We start from the raw sequence: 22,683 nt of genomic DNA on the forward strand, positions 1-22,683 counted from the left end.
ATTTACATAATAAATTATATTCCAGATTGTAAATAAAAATAAACTAATTAATGAATGATTTGCAGGCAGCACAAAATAATAGGAAAGGATTAATTTAAAATGCAGAGTATCAAAACATTGTTGTCTTATCAGAAAATTAAATTATGAAATGAAAGATATACATTGTGCAAGAAAGGCAGGCAGTGATGAAGGAAAGGGAAGAGAGGAAAATGAAAAAGGATTGAGCAAGAATAGTCAAGTGAAAAAGGGAAATGGGAGTGATGAATTGGAAAAAAAAAACCAGAGGTTCACAAACAATAATGTCATCACACAGAGAACCATTCAGAAAGAAAGTGATGATGCTTCATATATTGTAGTGACAATGGATAAATACATCTTTAGCTCTTCATCTTCACTGGCGGTGGTTGACAGGGCTAGTCATTAAGCTATTTGGATTTGAGGAAGAACTTGTCTGTTCCTGGAGACTACATTTCTTGTCTGCTTCTTCATTCCTCTCCCCTCTAAAGTACTATAGTGTCTGTTTTAAAAGAGGCAGCAGACATTTATGAAAATGCCCTCTCTTTTTTTAACCAAATAGTGTTATCTATTTCACTTAACTCCTAAACTACATGTTGGATACAAATGTCTACAACAGAGGTCCTCAACCCCTGTGGTCTATTTGGAACCGGGCTGCACAAATGGCAGCCCAGTACACATGTGCATATGCCCAACTCATATGAGCGGTGGGCTGGCATGCATGCATACATACACACAGATCAACTTATGTAAATTGAGCTGGGCATGCATGCATGTGCATGCCAGCCTGCTGCTTGTACAGGTTGAGCTGCATATGTACGTACGCGCCAGCCCACTGTTTTCAGGGCCTGTTTCCCCACTCCCCCTCTAGCTGGGCTGCCAAGCCACAAAGGTTGGTGATCAGTGGTCTACAGAAGATTTCTAATCAGTTCTTGGGCCCTGCCAGCGGCCAGCAGAGCTGGCAGCAGATTCAGACAATGAGGAAATTGGGGAGGAACATGGGCCAGCCCTGGAGTCAGGGGAAGGCTCTGACTAGTGTTCAGCGTCAAAGGCAGAGATAGGGCCAGGGCCATCTGACTGTCAGCGTTCCAAATATCATGCAGAATTAAATCATTGTCCAAGGCAAAGTAGTCCTTAAAACTCCAATTTAATAAGACAGGCATGTTGGCATTATGCTGTTGAAATTTCAACTCTAATGTACATCCGGTGAATTCACCCAGTTAAAAGTTCATCATCTATCCCCACACCCCATAATTCATCACATGGTCCAATCTTCATCTTCCACGCTGGCATGTACACCCCTCTTCTTCCGGCCAGGTGTCGAGGTGCGGAGACAAAAGATGACCTTGAGCTTCTAAGAAATCCATAACAATACATTCCACAATCCTACTCCTTTCTATTCCCCCCTCCCAACTACTATACCAATGAAACAGCATAATATATATATGTTTTAATTATGTGGCAGGCCAAAGATCCTAAAAGGAACAGAATTACAGGCCTGACAGGAGGCCTCTCCTCAAGAGAAAAACGTTTCCTGAAAAGAGAATAACATAAATGTTAACCATCAAAATTTAACCACCTCTTCCTCCCCCAGGGGGACCCTTTGGCTTATCAGGGAATTTCTCATGGAATTGCTTCACTAATTTATCTGCTTTCAGATCCCAACTTTTCACCCACGTAGCTTCTGACAAAGGGTATCCCTTCCAATGCACTAAATATTGTAAGCAACCTCTATACAGCCTGGAATCTAATATTTTTTTCACTTCATAATGTGTTTCCCCTTCTACCACTACGGGAGGAGGTGGAGTTTGGGTGGATGGTCTTATGCTAGACTCCCTTACCGGCTTCAATAAGCTACAATGGAATACCGGGTAAATTTTCCCTAAGAGTCTGGGTAGGCTGAGTCGAACTGTAACTGAGTTAATTATCTTTTCTATTGGGAAAGGACCTAGAAATTTTGGACCTAATTTCTTACTAGGCATCTTTAATCTTATGTATTTAGTAGACAAAAAAACTTTGTCCCCCACTCGAAAGGGGGGTTGTAGGGAACGATGTTTATCAGCTTGCTTCTTGTAGGCTTCTGCAGCATCTGTTAGCGCCTTTTTGGTATTCTCCCATCCCTTCTTTAGTGCCTCCAGCCATTCATTCAGGGACATGGATGAGGGAGGTTCCTTAGGTAGTTCAGGCATGGGAACGAATTCCATGCCACTGGTAATCTGGAAAGGAGTTAATCCGGTACTGCTGTGAACCGCATTATTATATGCTACTTCAGCGAAAGGTAGCAAGTCTGACCAATTGTCTTGCTGATAGTCCACATAACACCAGATATACTGTTCCACCATCGCATTGGCCCTCTCTGCTGCCCCGTTTGTGCTGGGATGAAATGCTGAGCTGAGTCCCTGCGTGGACCCGATCGATTTTAGGAATTCTCTCCAGAACGTGGTGGTGAATTGAACTCCGCGATCTGAAATGATCCTTTTTGGAACTCCATGTAGGCAATAAATGTGTTTCACAAACATTTTCGCTAATTTCTTTGCGGATGGTAGGCTTGAACAAGCGATAAAGTGTGCTTGCTTGGAAAACAAATCAATAACTGTCCAGATTACTTTATTACCACTGCTATCTGGAAGTTCGACAATGAAGTCCATTGCTATCTCTTCCCATGGTCGGCTAGGGTTGGCCACTTGTTGTAGTAGTCCAGGGGGCTTTCCCGGACGGGTTTTCATTGTTGCACAAGTAGCACAGCTTTTTACATAATCTTCCACCTCCGACCTCATCTTTGGCCACCAAAATTGACGTCTAGCGAGGTGGAGAGTTTTCAGGAATCTGAAATGACCTCCTAGTTTCGCATCATGACTCTGCTGTAGCACTTGCAATCTCATTTCTGCAGGGACGTACAGTTTGGATCCCTTCCAGGCTACGCCATCATTAATCGTTAGGATGTCTTTGTTGTTGTTGAACCATGGGTCTGTCTGGAGGTCTGCTTTCAGTTCGGTTCTCAGTTTATCTTGGCTTCGACTGGTGACTTGAGCTGCCTTTTGGTGAGAAGGAGATATGATGGAGTGGAAAATTTCTTCCTTCTTACTGTCAAACTGGGGTTTTCTCGACAGTGCAACAAGTTCTTCCCTGCGGGGATGTGTTTAATTTCAAATTTGAACCTTTGGAAATATTGGGCCCAACGGACCTGTTTGGGGGATAACTTTCGATGGGCAAGGAGAGTTTCGGGGTTTTTATGATCAGTCCATACCTCGAACGGTATATCCCCCCCTTCCAGGAGATGCCTCCAGGTGAGCATGCTCCACCTGATCGCGAATGCCTCCTTCTCCCAAATGGGCCATCTTCTTTCCGTAGTGGTGAGTTTCTTGGAGATGTAAGCGCATGGTAAGAGGTGGCCTTCTTTATTCTTTTGTAGTAGCACCGTGGCTATCGCGACATCACTGGCATCCGTTTGGATTATGAAAGGTCGCTCTGGATCGGGGTGTTGCAATATGGGTTCTTGGGCAAAGAGCCGTTTTAATTTCTCAAAAGCCTTTTGACAGTCGATTGTCCATTTTAATGGTTGGTTTGCTTTTGGTTTAGTAGGGGAAGGCCCCGTTCTTAATAGGTCAGTCAATGGTAGGGCAATTTCAGCAAAGGTTGGAATAAACTGCCTATAAAAGTTTGCAAATCCAAGGAAGCTTTGTAATTGTTTGCGAGTGCTTGGAGGTTTCCAATCTAACACCGCTTTCACTTTTTCTGGGTCCATTTCTACTCCTTCATTGGAGATACGATATCCCAGATAATCTAGTGAGGTCTTGTGGAATTCACACTTTGACAATTTTGCATAAAGTTTGGCAGCTAGAAGTTTTTTCAGGACTTGCCGTACCAGTTTCACATGTTCTTCCATGGTCTCAGAGAAGATCAAGATGTCATCTAAATAAACGAGTACTCCGCGGTACAGGTGGTCGTGTAGCACTTCATTTATGTACTGCATGAATACTGCGGGTGCTCCTTGTAGTCCAAAAGGCATGACTTTATATTGGAAGCTGCCTAAGGGAGTATTAAAAGCGGTCTTCCACTCATCCCCTTTCCGGATTCATATACGGTAATACGCCTCTCTCAAATCCAGCTTGGTGAAGATCTTGCCCTTAGCCAAGTGGTTCAACATCTCTTTCATGAGAGGGAGGGGATAGGTATTCTTTTTGCATACCACATTCAAAGCTCGTAAGTCCACACAGAGGTGAACTCCGCCATCTTTCTTTTCCCTGAAGAGCACTGGGTCCGCTACTTTTGATTTTGCTGGTTCAATAAACCCTCTTTTCAAATTGGTGTCGATGTACTTCCTCAATTCTATCATCTCTTTAGGCGTCATAGAGTACATTTTGGGCTTTGGTAAGGTTACCCCAGGTTTGAACTCTATGGCACAATCTGTGGCGCGGTGAGGTGGAAGGTAGTTTCCGTCTTCCTCACTGAACACCTCCACCAGATCCCAATAGATCTTTGGGACTCGTTGGATTCCCGGAAGTTTAGTGTCTGCTGCGGTTGCTGCAGGTTCTGGATGGGTTGGGCTGTTAGGTTCCAATGTTCCTGGGTGGCCTTTTGGTTCCACCGGTGGTAACGGCCCAAGTCCAATAGTCACCTTTCTAACGCCATCCTCCCACTTTATGGTAGGTTCCCACTTGTCCAACCATGCAAGCCCTAGGATAACTGACTCCTGCATTCCAGGGGCCACGATGAATCTGAGGAACTCATAGTGGCGGCCTATCACCAGTTTTACTAACTCAGTGATCTTTGTAGCCGGAGCTCCCCCAATTAGGGTTCCATCCACTTGCTCAAACGGAATGGGTTGTTTCAGGGGTCTGGTGCATATACCTAGTTGCTCCACTATTGACATGCTGATTAAGCATCGGGTGCAGCCGGTATCTATAATCACCCCAACTTCCCCTTCTACCCCCATTTTCGGTATTTGGAGTTTGGCTTTTATTTGGAAGGGGCGGATAGGTGCACTCACCATTGGGTCGTCTTCTGGGTTTCCTTCCTCTTCCTCCTCTGAGGTGGCCAGGGCATTTTCAGTGGCTCCGCTCTCTGCCCCTGCTGGCTGTTGTGCCAGACGACTTTTTTCTGGGGGTTTTCTGGGGGTTTTCTTGACTGTGCTGGCAGGTGGTTGGCGTGGTTGTGGAACTGGGGCTGGAGCCCAGCATGTAGATGCCCGGTGGCCAAGCTGACCACAACGGTAGCACTTTATTTTGGGGCCCCAGGAACAAGGGGTTGGCGGGAGCTTTTCAGTTTGCTGCCTCTGCGTTCAGTGGGCTAACGGTTTTTTTTCAGGGGTTCTGGTACCTGGCTTTGGATAGGTGTTAATCTCGTGGTCCAGTATGATTGCAGTGGTGTACCATTCTTGGATACGATCTGGGGTCCCTTTTACGGCACAAGCTTGTTTCAGTTTGGGATCTAAGGCCTTTTTGAACGTATAGACCAATAGTCTCTCTGGCCAGTAACGTAGTCTTCCAGCTATTCTCCGTAATTCCCAAACTAATTCTTTGACCGGCCGACCCCCCTGTCGTAATTCCTGGATCTGGTCTTCAGCATCTACCTGTTGGGCCACATCGTAAAATCAGGCCCGCATCAGTTGGATGAACCCCGTTATGTCATCTAACTCAGGAGCTGCTTCTTCATGGAGTTCCGCTATCCATTGTGCTGCCTCTCCTTCATTCATCCCCTCTGCTATTTCTTAGATCAGTTCTCGATCCGTCAGGTATTGTGGGCCTACTTGGTCAACGTATGCCAACACTCGATTCATAAAGTAAGCTAGTTTGTCTCGGCTGCCATCATAGGTTGCACGGAATCTTGGGGGTGTGGGAGGAGGAGGGGGTGCTGGTGGTTGAACCGGAACAACCTGTCGGCCTGCTGCTTGGGGTGGTAAGCTTCTTTGTGGGGCCACACCCATCGGTTGGGCAAAAGCCTGCTGAGGCATTGGTGGGGGGGGCCTGGGCCCTGTGGTGGTCCCAGTCCCTGGCTCTGCCTCTGAGCAGCTATTTGGGGTGGCGCCATTAGTTGGGAAGGGGCAGGCGTCCACTGGCATTGAGCCCATCCATGACCCGGGAAGAAAGCCCAACCTGAATTGGCTTGATTGATGGGTCCAGAGCCATCGCTTTGCAGAGGGGGGGAGGTGAAAGTGTTCCAGGCCCCTTTCGGCAGGTTAAGTTTTACTTCCCAACTTTTTTTCACTCCAGGAAGGGGGGGGTGCTGATTCGCTGATGGCTGTGTGGAAAGAAACAAGGTCTCCGCTCCACTGCGCAGCAGTTTCTCTGCTGGGAAAGGATAATGTGGGCTTTGCTAGGCTCCACCCGGGTGGTTCTGGGGGCCCCAGGGGTTTTTGTTCACTCACATATAGGCGTCGGAATTGGTCCTGAAGGCCCATCAAAGACTGGCTGCGTGAGAGCGACTGAGATCTCCATTCATTTGCTCTTCTCCCCATGCTCCAGTCGTCTGTCAGAGCCCCCTTGGGGCCCCCCCTCCTTCTAGCAAGCATTCCTGAGAAGCAATAAATCCCGAAGCTTCTCCCGCAGGTCTAACTCCGTCTGTGAGGGAAATCTTGGTTTCGGTTCGTTTCGCCGGGCGCCCTGCTGAAGCTCCCTTTGCTTCGCCTCTGCCTGTTGAACTATTTCTTTAGAAGGTGCATAGATGGTTTCGACAAAAATAAGCGATCCATCATCCTTAGCTTTCTCTGCTGCATTCTTTCCTTCCTCCATCTTCACTGAAATTTCGTCCTGCCCAGGGTTGGGTCAGAGCTGGGATTCAGTACCCTGATGAAAGAAATTTTTTTAAGGGAGAGTTGAAATAATGTCAGCGTTCCAAATATCATGCAGAATTAAATCATTGTCCAAGGCAAAGTAGTCCTTAAAACTCCAATTTAATAAGACAGGCATGTTGGCATTATGCTGTTGAAATTTCAACTCTAATATACATCCAGTGAATTCACCCAGTTAAAAGTTCATCATCTATCCCCACACCCCATAATTCATCACATGGTCCAATCTTCATCTTCCACGCTGGCATGTACACCCCTCTTCTTCCGGCCAGTTGTCGAGGTGCGGAGACAAAAGACGACCTTGAGCTTCTAAGAAATCCATAACAATACATTCCACAATCCTACTCCTTTCTATTCCCCCCTCCCAACTACTATACCAATGAAACAGCATAATATATATATGTTTTAATTATGTGGCAGGCCAAAGATCCTAAAAGGAACAGAATTACAGGCCTGACACTGACAGTTATCAGTTGCCTTCAGAGTCAGACATCAGTGAGGCAGATGAACAGCTGGAGCCTGTTTCTAGTGTGCACATGCACAGTTGCCAGTTGAAGGGAACAGCTAAGGAACAAGGATCGACTTGGAAGTAAGGTGGATGGTGAATGTCCCCTCCCATAGGGAATAAAAGAGGAGCGAAAGGGGAGGGGTGTTTGCAGGACACAATTAGTTCATTCCTGCATTCTTGCCAAGTATTGTGGTATCTGAAAGATATCGGCCTGGCCACTCTCCAAGCCTGATAAAGGTCAGTAATTGTGAACTATCTTGAAAGACTGTGGGTTGAGATTTTGCTGGAGAGGAATTCACTGTAAATTAAATAAAAGGGATTTATCAGGATGAGGACTGGGCTTTGTGCTGCTGAGGAAGCCTAGGTCAGAGCATCAGGTGAGTTCTGTTAAATGAACTAAAATCACTTTATAGGAAGAAGGACCAATTTTATCACAGTACCCTAGAATGACACAATGATCAGAGGTATTATGAGAAATTAAAATGGCAATCAGATTTAGTCACCAGCTGCAGCTCTGAAGGCCAGCTGGAATATTTTCGAGTGTAGCATTAACAATAGGTCACAGTGGACTGTTAGGTTAAGTCCTAGCCTCTTCTTGGATTAGAACAAGGCCAACTATTATTTTGTCTTTTGAAGTGATCTCAGGGATTCTCCAAAAATTAAAATCAGCCATTAGATCTGGAATAATTGTCCTCTTTGTCTTATAGTTATTCTACTCTGAGGAATAACATAACATTTTCTCAAAGGTGCTAACTAAAAGGATATTTTTGTTCTTGCTTTTTAAAACTATTATTATTTGCAGTGTATTGAAGTAACATAACCAAAGCTGAATCACAGTCTGGTAACAAATTGTTCTTCTCTTATCCCCATGGTATTGCCTTCATCTCACCTCCAGCCCATAAATAGACAGCCTTACCTTGTGTAGCTGTGCTCATATTAAAATAGCATTTTTAGACAGACAACTTTCAATAAGAAACTTCAAGGTAGGCAAAGTCTGTTAAGATTTCTCCACTCATGCCTATTATTTGCAGGAAAATTTGATAACCAATTTTGCTCACCACATTACAAAAAAGATGTTGAGACTTTGGAAAAAAAGTGCAGAGAGAGCAACAAAGATGATTAAAGGCCTGGAGACTAAAACATATGAAGAACGGTCAGGAACTGGGTATGGATAGTCTAGAGAAAAGAAGGACTAGGTGTGACATGACAGCAGTATTCCAGTATTTGAGGGGCTGCTACAAAGAAGTCAACTTACTTCCCAAAGCACCAGAAGGCAAAACAAGAAACAATGGATGGAAACTAATCAGGAGAGAAGCAACCTGGGATTAAGGGAAAACTTCCTAATTAACCAGTGGAACAGCTTGCCTTCAGAGGCTGTGGGTGCTCCATCACTGGATATTTTAAAGAAGAGCCTTGACAGTCCCTTCCCTGAAATAGTATAGGGTCTCCTGCTTGAGCGAGGGGGGGGGGAATTGGATGAGAAGACCTCTGAGGCCCCTTCCAGCTCTATTCTGATTGATTGACTGGGAATAGAGGCAAGGCAGAAATTGCAATTAGAATGGCAAACCTCATGTTAGTTTTACTTTACTTTTTATTATTTTAAATCTTTATATTTTGGCCTATTTTTTTGCTTTGGAGTTTCCATTGTTACTATGAGTAAGTCTTGGACTATAAATAAAATTGATCCATTTCATCCTGGGGCAATTTTCTGCTGAATCGATAATAGGGTTGTAACTCAGGAGTGAGGAGCGGTCCTTCTGCTGTACTAGAGTTGAGAAAAAAGTTAAATTTTAAAGGTTGCGTTCTCAATCTGAACCAGCTCTTCCTATTTTTGTGATTTTTTTTTAAAAAACCTGCTTTTACTTCAGATAATATATTAAAATTGCATGGTATTAGAACAATAACGTCGTAAAGAACTGGAAAAGGCATTGTCATTTGGGTGACATTGAAATGTTACATTACCAGTGTGGCTCAGTTAAGTGAAATTCTTATTGTAGCCGAAAAAGTTAAATGTGACGTGCACATTTAGAGATGTACAAGCCTCAAAAACAATTGAGAAGTAGTGCTGAGGATCATGTGAAATCTCTTTATTAAGTAGCCACTTTCTTTTTGAGACATTCATGTGATTCTAAAATAAAGGTGTCACTGCTCTTAAGGACCTTTACTTTAAAGCAGGAATTTTAAGTCAATTCCTTAAAGCATCATCCTTTTTTGTGGACATCCACCCTGCAAGCCTGAAAAATGAAGTAGCTGCTTTAATGATAAGTAGAGATGGCCATGTGCTTTGTCTAAAAGAGTTCTTCTGACCCATTATTTGCTAAACAAATAAGCAAGACAGTTAATACAGTATCAGCTAATGAATAGTTGATACATTTTGCTGCATGTTGATGCTACAAAAAATATTTGAAATAAATTTGAAGGAAACATTATTGGAAGGATAATATAGTCATTGGAAACAATTGCAATAAATTGTTTTTTTTTTAACAAAACCTAAACAGAGGACAAAGTGCTCTTTTCTTTTGGCCCATTAATTTAGAATATATTTATGCTACCGTTAATTTATCATTCATATATATTGTCCTTTTCGCTGCTGCCCTTTTGAACTGCCATTTTTTAGTGAGTTTAAGACTGTGCAATGAGTTTCCCTGTTCATGATGAAAGGTTCTGCTGTGGTTAGCAAATCATGTGGTTTGTTTGATTTTCTGTATTCTGTTACAACTGCAAGTTAAATCACGATGAAAGTTGTTCATTGATTTGACTGCACATAAACATGGGGTTCATCAGAAGCTTTTAAAAATATAAGAGTGACGACAAGCACTAGGAGACACATTTCCTCCTAGCTGAGTTGCAGATCAGTATTTTGAACTCATAGCTGACCTCTTTGCTTGACCAAAGGGCATTCTGCTTAATAGCCAGAGTTAATTTGCTAAACTACAGAGTTGGTTGCTCCAGCATCCCTTCTTCTGCACTTTCCCTTCTTTGTTGGGAAAGCAAAAGCTCTGATATAATCCAGTTGGCACAAGATTGCCCAAGGGGATCAGCCAACATGCTGCTTTGAGACAGACTGTGCCTTAATTTGTCGAGTTTCTACTTTCCAGGAAAAGAAAGGAAGAAATGAGACACAAGGCACACAGCAAGTGACAAACAGGAGACTGGCAGGGCCAGGAAAAGGGGAGACTGAAGGAAGGAAATTAATTGAGAACATCAAGACTGACATTCTTTGTAGACAATTCCTTCATTGGCTCTATTTTGTTTTTAAACCATTTCCTCAAGAATAATGCAGAAGTAATATACCTCAGGGAACAACAATAATGATAAAAAAAAGCTTTGCAAAGCTTTGCTTTTATTTTTTCTCCCTCTTCTGATTTCACCCGAAGAAGACTAGCGGTAGAAGTCAAAGATTACCAAAACAAAATAAATCTTAATACAACCAACACATATAAACACAAAATGTTTGATGTATTATTCCTAAATGGACATTCAGATGTTAAATATCTTTGAACTTTGACACATTTTTTTCTACTTAAAGGAGCAAAGGATCCACCGTGCCCAATCCACATACTCAGAAATTAGTTCTTGTATTTTATCCCTGTGGGCTATAGGCCTGGAAAATTATTTGAAAGAAGAACTTCAGATTTCTATTTTTTATTAAATCATCTCCATCTTTTTCTCAGGTTCTTGTGGAAATCCAATAAAAGGTATGTGTGCTTCAGTGAATAGCAGAAAAGATCTATGCTTGTCATCATGTGGGATCCGAAACATTTCTTCCAATTTTTTTTTAACTGTGTCATCCATGCTATCCATTATCTTGGTGGGTTGGGCGTATAGCAGAGGTTCCGTAGATACCGGGACATGATTTATTAATTGCTCTGTTAGATTATGGAAATAATCTTGCTCTGTCGAATTAAAGGCCTATCTAATCTAACATTCCATTTCTCACTGGATGTCAATGGAAAACCTTATTTCAGAAATATTAAGACAAATGATTTCATCACTACAACAACTGAAATAGATTAAGTTAAAAATGAAAATTTCATTGGAAAATTTTCAGTCTCAAATTAGGTTCACTATCGTGGATTTGGTTTAATAATAATAATAGCCTAGGCCTTCGTCCTTTTACGGAGATAATAAGTACATAAGAAGCAACATTTTCCATTGTTTAAATCCATGTTATTATGGATGCATTAATTTAGCCTTGTATCTAGGTTTGTGTGGATCAGATATTTTAGAAGACTACGCAATTTTTAATGCAATCTTTGGTTGCAGAAATAGAGGAATAGCATACAGATCACATGAAATATTAGTACCGCTTTATAAAACCTTAGTAAGACCACAACCTGCATTCAGTTTTGATAACCACATTATAAAAAAAGATGTTGAGACTTTGGAAAGAGTGTAGAGAAAAGAGCTAAAAAACTAAGAATAGCTAAGGGCTCGGAGAATAAAACATATGAAGAACAGTTGTAGGAATTGGGACTGGCTAGTCAAGTGCAAAGAAGGACTAAGGGTGTTTCAATATTTCAGGGGCCATCACAAAGAAGTAGGGGTCAACCTATTTTCCAAAGCACCAGAAGGTAAGACAAGAAACAATGGATGGAAACCAGAGGTGGGTTCTGGCAGGCACTAGTGCCGGTTTGCTTGTGGGTGCACTTTGAGTGCACATGTTTGATGTGTGCTGCGCGCACATGTGCAGTGCATTAAAAATTGTTTTGCGCATGCTTAGCAGTGAAAAACAAGATGGCCCCACCTATAGCACCCCCTGGAGAACCAGTTCAGGGGCATGGCAGGCCTGGGTCACTGCTGGTTCCAGAAACCCAGGCCCCCAAACCACTACCGGCTCTACCAAACCGATCCGAACTGGTAGGAAGCCACCATTGATGGAAACTAATCAAGGAAAGAAATAACCTGGAACTATCGAGAAACTTCCTAACAGTGAGAACAATTAACAATTAACCAGCGCCTTTTGAATTTATGGGTGCTCTATCACTGGAGGGTTTTAAGAAAAGACTGGAAAACCACTTGTCTGAAATGGCATAGGGTCTGCTGCTTGAACAGGGGGTGGACTAGAAGACCTCCAAGGTCCCCTCCAACTCTGTTATTTTGTTATTCAAACACCAGCAATCTGTGAAGATGATGCTAAAAGAGATTATTTTAGAAGGCAGGGGGGTTATTTCAAACTTCATATGATTTTTCAGAGCCATTCTGTAATTAAATATAGTCTCCCACTGATATGTTTCACACAGACAGATGTGCACACAAACATGCAGATTGTGGTTTGTTAACCCCCAAAGTTAATTTGCTTCTGTATTTACAACTGATAATTGGAGTATCAAAGTCTTCCTGTAGGTGGTGCTATTATGCTACACTGCAATTAAAACTGCCCCAAATGTCTCTCTTGCATATAGATGTTCTTCAACTCCATTTAGCATAAAATATATATTTTAAAAATAGCAATTCTTGCTTGAAATGTGTCTGTGCTCAAGGGAGGTCTGTAATTATATGCTACGCTGTTTGTTTTAACAAAGGTAGCAACAATGCTCTGGTGATGTGTTAGTTAACCTCTGATAGGAGGTTTCATGGACTCCGACTCCATGAATCACTTGGACTTGGACCCAATCACTTACAAACAGCTACAGCTGGAGTTGCCCCAGGTCCTCTCTCCGCCTGGCTCAGGTGGGTTCAGATATCACATGGCTAACTCTATCTGACATGCCAGCAGCTCCAGAGGAATTTCTGGGTAGGCTAGTTGAAAGAATACAATATTGGATTTCATAGAACTTATGGTTTGTATATTTTCTTTAAAAGAGAATATATGTAGCTCATGGTTGAACTATAGAGTCCTTGATCCTGTCTGAGCTTGGTTGTTTGCTTGCAGACATTTTGTTACCCAACGAAATAACCTCTCCGGTGCTGAAGCTATTACCTGGTCAGGTAATGAAATGTCTGCAAGACAACAAGATCAAAGAGCACCACAAACTCCACTGCTCCAAACAATTCAGGTGACTCCCATATTTTGGTGTTCTGAAGAAGACACTTTGGTTGCCTTGGTTTTCCACATTGGCACCTTTTTCCTGGCTGCTTTCTGTGGCAAAGAAACTGCTTCTGATCTCCTTTCCTCCCTATTATGTTTAAGATTCCAGGAAAGAACCATTTCATATTGAGCTGCATTTCTTCAGCTGATTCCCAATTTCTTCAGGTGTTAGCCTACCTGGCACTCCCAGAGTAGGTTGTTATGGTGTAAAAAACTCTTACTCTTATCCCCCCCTTTTTTTGCAGGATCTGGGTTTGTTTATGTTCAGGATAGTATTGTAAGAAATGGCATGTTTTATAATGGAGATGCTTCCTTGATCATCTGTTTGTTAAATAGTTTTAAATCGTAGGTTAAAATATTAATTAGGTCAGCTAAGAAAACTCAGAAGAGACCTAGCAAACAACTATTCACATATTGGGGTTCCATGGACATGTAGATATCATTTTCTCAGCAATAATATGGAAGTGATTTGCTATTGCCTCTTCCAGGACGTGGTGGCTCAGTAGTGGCTAAGACTCTGAGCTTGTCGATCAGAGAGTTTGGCAGTTCGGTGGTTCGAATCCCTAGTGCCGCATAACGGAGTGAGCTCCCGTTACTTGTCCCAGCTTCTGCCAACCTAGCTGTTCGAAAGCATGCAAAAATGCAAGCAGAAAAAATAGGAACCACCTTTGGTAGGAAGGTAACAATGTTCTTTGTGCTTTTGGCACTTAGTCATGCCAGCCACACGACCACAGAGACGTCTTTGGACAGCGCTGGCTCTTTGTCTTTGAAATGAAGATGGGCACCATCCCCTAGAGTCGGGAACAACTAGCACATATGTGCGAGGGGAACCTTTACCATCCAGGATTCCCCCCCCCCAATTTACCTGTTTAGCCTAAGTCATGAGGTTTTCTATTGGTCTTCCATCCCAAGCCCTGCTACGTTTTTTGTGAGATCAACCAAAATCAGTGGGTGCTGCATCTAGTGAAGCCCTTCTTAAGCTGATAGCAATCCTTCATCAATAATACTATAAAACTGTCTGGCTATAACAATTGTCATTAACTGCCCAGAGTCAAGAATGACAGATTGGTGTCTAAATAAATTAGAATAACTCAATAAATAAATAAGGAAACACGCTCATACACCTTTTCAGATAAATACCAAGCATGTTACTTTGCAAATGACCTTGGTTTTTATATGGCATCCTATAGCGGTACAAATGTAAATAGCTTTTAGTAAAATGATATTAGGTATGCAAGAATTTTACACTTATATGACGAGAAGCAGCTCTAGAAATTTGATAAACATCGGAATCCACTGCGTTAAAATATCCATTGATATTTTAAAATGGGCCTCAGTATATGTAAAGCCTTCTGGTTGATGTCAATCTATAATATTCAGGATATTGCTGAACTATAGCTCTATTGATAGAGGAGAATATTTGTAGCTCAGGGTTGAAATGATGGGTCCTTGGTGTTCTCTGAGTTTGGTTGTTTTCTTGGTTGTTTTCCTGATTGTAAGAAAACAATCAAGCTCAGAGAGAACCAAGAACCTCCTATAGCTCCAAGCTGGTGCAACCAATGTTACAGTTAACGTAGTTACTGATAAAATTATGGTATTGTAAGATTTATTTTTTATGCCATAGTTCTATCTAAGGAATACACCTCTAATGCAGTGTTTTTCAACCACTGTTCCCCGGCACACTAGTGTGCCACGAGATGTTGCCTGGTGTGCCGTGGGAAAAATTGAAAAATTCGAAAGATTAAAAAAAAAAAGTCAAAGTTTTGCCCACTAGGTGGGCGCCGGACTGTGTCCTGGGTATGGGGGGGTGGGCTCGAGTCACCAGGAGGACCGGAGCAGGAGGAGACGGAGTAAATATAAAAGTAATAATAAAAGTAAGGGCTCGCCTCTTGCACATGGGCGTTCCGATCAGATCCGCCTGGCGGGGACGAGAAGCGAGGAGGCAGAAAAAGAAACGGAGCTTCCCCCCCGCCTCCTCCCAGCAAAAATCTAACCTGGGAGCTGGGCGGGCAGTAGCAAATTAGCCGATCACGCCGCATGATCAGCTAATTTGCTACTGCCCACCGGCTCCCTGATAAGATTTTTGCGGGGGGGGGGGGGGAGAAGCTCCTTGCCTCCGTCTCTTTTTCTCCCTCCTCGCTTCTTGGGGCTCCACCAATGGGGGAGCAAGGCCCGCCCAGCGCCAGGCTTTGGGCTAACACAGAGGTCTGCAAAGGTGGCTGTCTTAAGACTGGTGGACTTCAATTCTCAGAATTCTAGGAGTTGAAGTCCACAAGTCTTCAAGCTGTCAGGTTGCGCACTGAATAAAGTATTTTATAATTTTTCATATTTCTGTTTACTTACTATTTCATAATAAAGTAATTATAAAATACTTTGTGTTTATTTGATTCCTATTCAAGAGAATTACTTTATATATAGTCAATATAGGCACAGAATTAAATTTTTTAACATTTTCTAATGGTAGTGTGCCTCGTGATTTTTTCATGAAACAAGTGTGCCTTTGCCCAAAAAAGGTTGAAAAACACTGCTCTAATGAACCAACAGAGGCTGCTGGCCAGGGAAGTGGGAAGAAATATGATTTTGTATGTTTCTTCTTTTTTTGTAAAACCATTCATATTACTTGGTCTGTTCCAAAGATTCTTCAGTTATGAGAATTCATACAACAGTACTTTTTCAACAATTGAAAAATCACTTTTGCTTTTGAGTAGGGATGGAGAATTTGTGAGAAGAGGGGAAAAGGAAGTAAATTAATATTTTTAGCCAATGCTTTTCAGTAGCCAAGATTATTAATTAAATCACTAGCGCTTTTAAATTGTGAAGAATACATTTCCCCACTGGTTGGATGAATAATAAAATCAAAGCCTTGATCTTATGGTGATAATAATGCAATGTATTAGGCTATTTCCCTAAAGGATTTCATATGCCAATTTGTTGTTAGGTTTTGTAACTGCCCACTCAGAAGCAGAAACACTCTGCGAAGTTGACATGATTGACAGCCACTTAAAACCAAGTGCAGAAAGATGTCTAGTGAGACTGAAAGAGCTATGCATTAATTATGTTCAGGTTTTTTCCCCCTTTGACTTTTACTTTGTCAACATAAATCTGAAATGCCTCAACCGGAAAACCCCACAATTTATGCTTCAACAAAATAAGACTTAGGATGAATATCTTGAAACAATTTTAGCACCTGCATTCAGAGGAATCTAAAATTCAGTTAGAAATGTATATAAATATAACTCTCTTTAGCAAAACAGCTTTCTTTCTAGGCTTTGTAGGCTACTGAAATATTAATTATTACATCAAATCTTAGACAATAATATTTGAAAGGAGTTACAAAACATCAGTCATATGAACCTCATGCTGCTTTGGGTAGAGCATTATTGTTGTTATTCCATAGTTTTTTATTCCTTCTTTTTTCCCCATATGAGGGTCTTGTTAGCTGCTCAGAGTCACTGTGATTAAAGCAGAATAGAAGTTGGAGTGATAAATAAATCAACCATCATTTTTATGATGTTGACTAATTTGATGTCAATGCTCTATTTTTGCTGACAAAATTTGCATCTTTCCCCTAAAATACTTTGAAGCAGCCTTTGCCTGTTACTTGTATCAGAGAGATATGCAAGGAAGGAAGAACTGAAGTTCCATCAACAGGAGGGGGCATTAAATTTTGTCCATTATCACCATATTTCTGATAACTTAGTTATATATTCAAACTATATACCCCATTCATATTTTAATGAACTCATAGCTACCAACCATAATAAATCATACAAAAAACCAAAAGCATTGATCCACAATAAACATGACCTATAACAGGACAACATTAATAAAGCAAAACAAGAACTCAGTTAACAAAAGCAACCATTTCCACACAGGTGACAAATGGGGTATTAATAAGATAATGACCAGAGATTTGTTATTATTTGTTATTATTTGTTTAAATCACCACATTTTATAGGCACGGACCACTACAAGATCTTGTCTGGAAGGCCGTTTTACATTATGATAGAAGAGTGTCTACTGTTTGTAAATGCTTGCCATAATCAGGATAGATGGCCAACCTAAAGCTTTGGAAGTGAATGATATAGAAGGCACTTCAAAACTATCCCAATTAAATTGTGGTTGAGACTTGAATCCCTGAGTTCCAACCTTGTACCTGTTTCTCCAGGATTCTTGATGACAAGGACTTATCCATGGAGTCTTCAGAACTCAGCAGGACAACCTGCGAAAGAGCACAATTACCACCTTGAAAAACTGCACTTTGTATGTCAGAGTATTTCATCACAGGATTTTAAATAACATAATCCATAATTTCTTCACAGTTGGTTAAAGCTATTGCTATGGGCATTCACAACCATATCTGATATTGGAGATGGGTTGAACCAAACCACAGGATGAGTAATATGATAGAAATAATTGGCTCAGAGCTGTACAAGTCTCATGCATTATTGCATGAAGACACATAATTTCCACTTTTTAAAAAGCCTCTCTATTTTAGGGCAAAAATATGCACATGATATATGAAGAATAAATATTAATCATTGCACTATTAATCAAAACCAAGGTGCCATAATGCAGAAATGGACTAATTTCATGCTTGCAAGACCTGCTTGTTTTTTTCTTTTATAGAACTTGAAGATACATTAATTGGACCTTGATGCAAAAGACAAATGCTAGAGCAGGGCAAGGCAGCTTTATATACATAGGCAATAATATGCCAATATGCTTCTCTTGTAATGGCTGCCTGATTCCTGGTCCCATCTGATTTTATTTTGATTAAAAGATAAAATAACTAGAAAGTGGGAAAGCCCACAGAATCTTCAAATGTCATTCTTTTCATGAAAGTTTTGAGCTCTACATGTTACAAACATCCTGATAACCATTAGAGAAGTGCAAAGTGATGTAAAAAGTTAAAGGTTTTCTATTAGTTGTATCTGATTTTAGGGCCCAGTGCTCATCTCTGTTTCTTGGCCAAGGGAGCCAGTATTGTCCAAAGACAATTTCCATGGTCATGTAGCCAGCATAGCTTTATATCAAAGGTACATGGAATGTTGTTACCTTCACACCAAAGTGGTACCTATTAATCTAGTCGCATTTGCATGCTTTCGAATTGCTAGGAATTGCTACGAGCTGGGGCAAGTAATGGGAGCTCACCGCATTGCACAGAGCTCGGGTTTCGAATTTGGGCTGTCAGCTCTAAATCTGCTATCATCTAATGATTTGGATTTATGAAGCCCAAATCTTGGGGCCCTACTTCACCAGGTTTTTTTAAAAAATAAATAAAGGTGCTTTTAATATAACAACTTGTCGCTCTCAAATACAGAGATAAATTGGTCATTGTTATGGAACAATTTTACCCTTTTGGTAAATGAAGGTTTTAGGACCAACTCTGCTTCCCATGTAGCCATTTTGGAATGGGGAAGCCATTCCCACCATGACAGTAATATTGTAAGGGCACTTTTCGGCATGCCTCTAAAATAGCTACATATCCCTGCCAGCCTCCCCTCCCTCCAAATTACATTATCCCCAACATCAAGTTCAAGAATTCTTCTTTCTGAAATACTTTCTGAGTAGCAGAACTGAAATGGATGCAGTCACGCTCCTTGTTTGCCGAAGCCTATTTCTGGTTAGCTTAAGCTTTCATGATAATTTAGTGTAGTTTTGTACAATACTGTTTTGTAGAGGCCATTGTTAACCTTTTTAGGGAGGGGAATCCTCACCAACCTGCTACATAGCACTTAGAGCTTTATGAAGGAATTCAGAATTGCACCCCCATAGATCCTAGAGAATGAAAGTTGTTCACATGCTTATTCTTCCATAAGGATTTTGAACTATTCATGTATTTCATGTGATATTTTATGCCACTTTTCTCCTCTGGTAGACACTTAAGTGGCTAACCAAATCTAAAATGCAAAACAGGATATCAAAATGAGTAAACTGTAACAAATATACAGCACATTTTTTCTACAGGTAGACTCGGCTTACAACAGTTCACTTAGTGACTATTCAAAGTTACAGCAGTACTGAAAAAAGTGACTTATGATCGTTTTTCACACTGAAGACCATTGCAGCATCCTCACGGTCACAAGATAAAAATTCAGATGCTTGGCAACTAACTCATATTTATGATGATTGCAGTGTCCCAGGGTCATGTGATCACCTTTTGCAACCTTCTGACAAGCAAAGTCAATGGGGAAACCAAATTCATTTAATAACTGTGTTACTAACCCAGTGCTTCTCAAATAGTGGGGCGGCCCCCCCAGGGGGGCGCGAGGCTCTGTAAAGGGGGGCTCAGCTCAAATTATTTTATATATTTTTGTTTTGCAGGTTAAATTTTTTTTTAATATTGTGTTCCTTTAAATCCTGTGCTCCTTTAAACCTTTTCTGCTACAGTTAATAAAGCTATTCTTTGTTGTAAATTGATCCACATTTCTTTCTTTTTTTATTCTCTTATACGTTAATAAGGATACAGTGTTATGCAGAGGTGTACTTATAACAATTTTATAGACAAATGATACTATTTACAGTCGCGCGGGGGGCGCGAAATGTTTTCTTCTTCCTAGGGGGGGCATGACAGAAAATAATTGAGAAGCACTGTACTAACCTGACAACTGCAGTGATCGTGGCAAGAAAGGTCGCAAAATGGGGTAAAATCACTTAACAACAGAAATTTTGAGTTTAGTGGTTGTCGTAAGTCGAGGACTACCTATATTCTGTTTTTGATTTTTCTTCTGTATTTTATATTAATAATGTTGTAAGTACCAAAATCACTTTGCTATTAAAAGTTTGCAGAAAAAGATGCATGTTAATGAATTCTATAAAAGCTGAGTAACTGGGCAGGGGGAATGCAAGTCCCAAGAAAGTGGTGTTTTAAATGTTTTTTAATACGCATTTATTTGATTTTACTATAGCCATGCAGCTCCAAAGGACCATTACATTTGATTATTACACTTGTGATCCTTGACTTGACAATCATTCATTTAGTAACAGTGTGAAGTTACAACAGTATTGAAAAAAGTGACTTATGACTGTTTTTCACACTTACAACTGTTACAGCATCCCCATGGTCACATGATAAAAATCTAAAAGCTTGGCAACTGGCATGTATTATGACAGTTGCAGTGACTTGGGATCATGTGATCACCTCTTGTGACTTTCTTCCAAGCAAACTCAGTGAGGAAGGCAGATTTATTGGAAACTGTTACTCAACTCCTATGGGCCCCAATAAAGATGTTCAATCAATGTTCATCACAAATTAGGATAATTAAATAATTTTAGTGAGGTAAGGTTAGTTTAATTAAATTAAAAAATAATTCACTATTAACAAAAAAAAAACAACAACCCTAAATGTATTTTTGGTGTCCTATTTAATAAATGTTTTTTACAATATTGATTAGGTAAGAAAAAAAATCTTGCATTAAAACATGGGAAGAGGTCTGAAAGAATTTCTCGAAGGAAAACTATTTATTACAGATAGGTTTACTTTTAAAACAAATTAGTAGCCTATATTTCAAATTAGAAACCAAGTTAAAAATACGGTTTTTATTTTTTTTCCCAAGAATATATTATGACTGAGAATTCTGCATTTGTTCCAGATGGTTAATCTGGCCTTTCTTACTGCTGTTGCAGGCAATAACAGGATAATGTTATAAATAAGGAGTGATATTGCACCATAAATGTACAGAAACAGCCTGAGCAACTGAAGTGAAAAGCCAAATACTTTGAGAAGGCAATTCATAAAATGTGTAACTAATATTGGTGTGGCAAAGAAAGAAAAGCTCCATGCATTTTACATGAATGTTAACTTTTTGCTTCATCTCCATGAAAATATAAAAAAGGAATAGAATTTAATGAGGAGATGAATGGAATGTTCTGCTATAAGTTGTTAGAAGATAAAATTCCCCACTAAGAACTAAGTGTATGTAATAGTTTCTCACCACATCCTTGAAGATGACAGGATTGTAATTAGATTGGCTTCTGTAGAGGGAACCTAAGATATTTTTTAAGTCTGTAATTGGCTCTCCAAAGCTGTGGGGTCACTGGTTGCTGTCAAAGATCTCACGTCCATGAGACAAGCAGATGAGTAAATGTGGAGAGCTGTCATTTCAGTTGGAATATGAATAACTGAGGATCATGTCTGAGGAGCAGAATCTTTTTGCCTGAGTTCTTTTAAATTGTATTAGAATCAAAGCGAAGAAGGGTCGCTTATGTTACTGAATTTTACTCTCTGCTTAATATAGGAATCTGAATTAAAGTATTCATGACAGAAATATGTCTGGCTTCTGTTTGAATACATAATATGAAATGGAAACTAGCATTTCTCTGCATAATTGTTGAACTGCTTTTATTTTTGGGATTTTTTTTTAAAAAACATTCATTTGGAATCTGCTTTGCTGTAACTAAATCATTTTTCTATGTATTCCACACCCTGGAATAATAATAATAATAATAATAATAATAATAATAATAATAATAATAATAATAATAATAATAATAATAATAATAATAATAGATGTCTTGACCTTCTAACTAACAAAGTTTGATGAATGCTATAATGCCACACCATCACTCCCCCATACGTTATCTTGCCTTAAAGACAATATCTTGAATCTTGAGAAGTATGATCAATGAAGCTATATTTAGGCTGCTGCAAACTTTTTCATCAGTATTACATTGCTGATTTACTTTCTGTTTATAATTTAATACTATAGCAAGATTTTTGACACTTATAGTTGCTAGGTCAGTTTTCCTTCAATCCATAAGTATACATTTGGTTTGTGTTTTCCAAATGAGTGGCTCTGCATTTATCTCTTTTTCTAATTAACTAAAATTATTCTGAATTGTATTTCAGTCTTTTAGAATATTGGGAATCTTATCCAATGTTGTGACATTAATATATTTTAAAAGATAGTCTCCTCATCCAAGTCATTAATAAGATTACTTGTGGTTGTCTCATATGGTGGTATTTCATTTATGTTGATGAACTCGATATCTTTCTCCTATTTAATAAAGAGCCACTGATAGCCTCTCACTGACTTCAGTTTTTGAGCCAGCTATGTATCAACTGAAATGACATCCAGTTTACTCTTAAGTAACTTGCTAATCAGGTTTTCACATGACACTTTTCCAACGCTTTGCTGAAATTACAATAAATAATATTACAATATTACAAGGGACATGGTGGCTCAGTGGCTAAGACGCTGAGCTTGTTGATCAGAAAGATCAGCAGTTTGACGGTTTGAATCCCTAGCACCACGTAATGGAGTGAGCCCCCGTTACTTGTCCCAGCTTCTGCCAACCTAGCAGTTCGAAAGCACGTAAAAGTAGAAAAAATAAGAG

General features: G+C 40.2%; 1 long non-coding RNA gene across 1 annotated transcript; it reads right to left on the reverse strand.

Moving 5' to 3' along the window:
- Window positions 1-15,998: 15,998 nt before the first annotated feature.
- Window positions 15,999-19,241, reverse strand: LOC309386295. The gene is made up of 3 exons (XR_014174389.1): window positions 19,069-19,241; window positions 17,501-17,566; window positions 15,999-16,796 (listed from the first exon to the last, which is right to left on the reverse strand). It is a non-coding gene; the product is annotated as an uncharacterized lncRNA (long non-coding RNA).
- Between the last annotated feature and the right edge of the window lie 3,442 nt (window positions 19,242-22,683).

Source organism: Natrix helvetica, assembly GCF_964273705.1.
Source record: "Natrix helvetica genome assembly, chromosome: 2".
Classification (NCBI taxonomy): Eukaryota; Metazoa; Chordata; class Lepidosauria; order Squamata; family Natricidae; genus Natrix; species Natrix helvetica.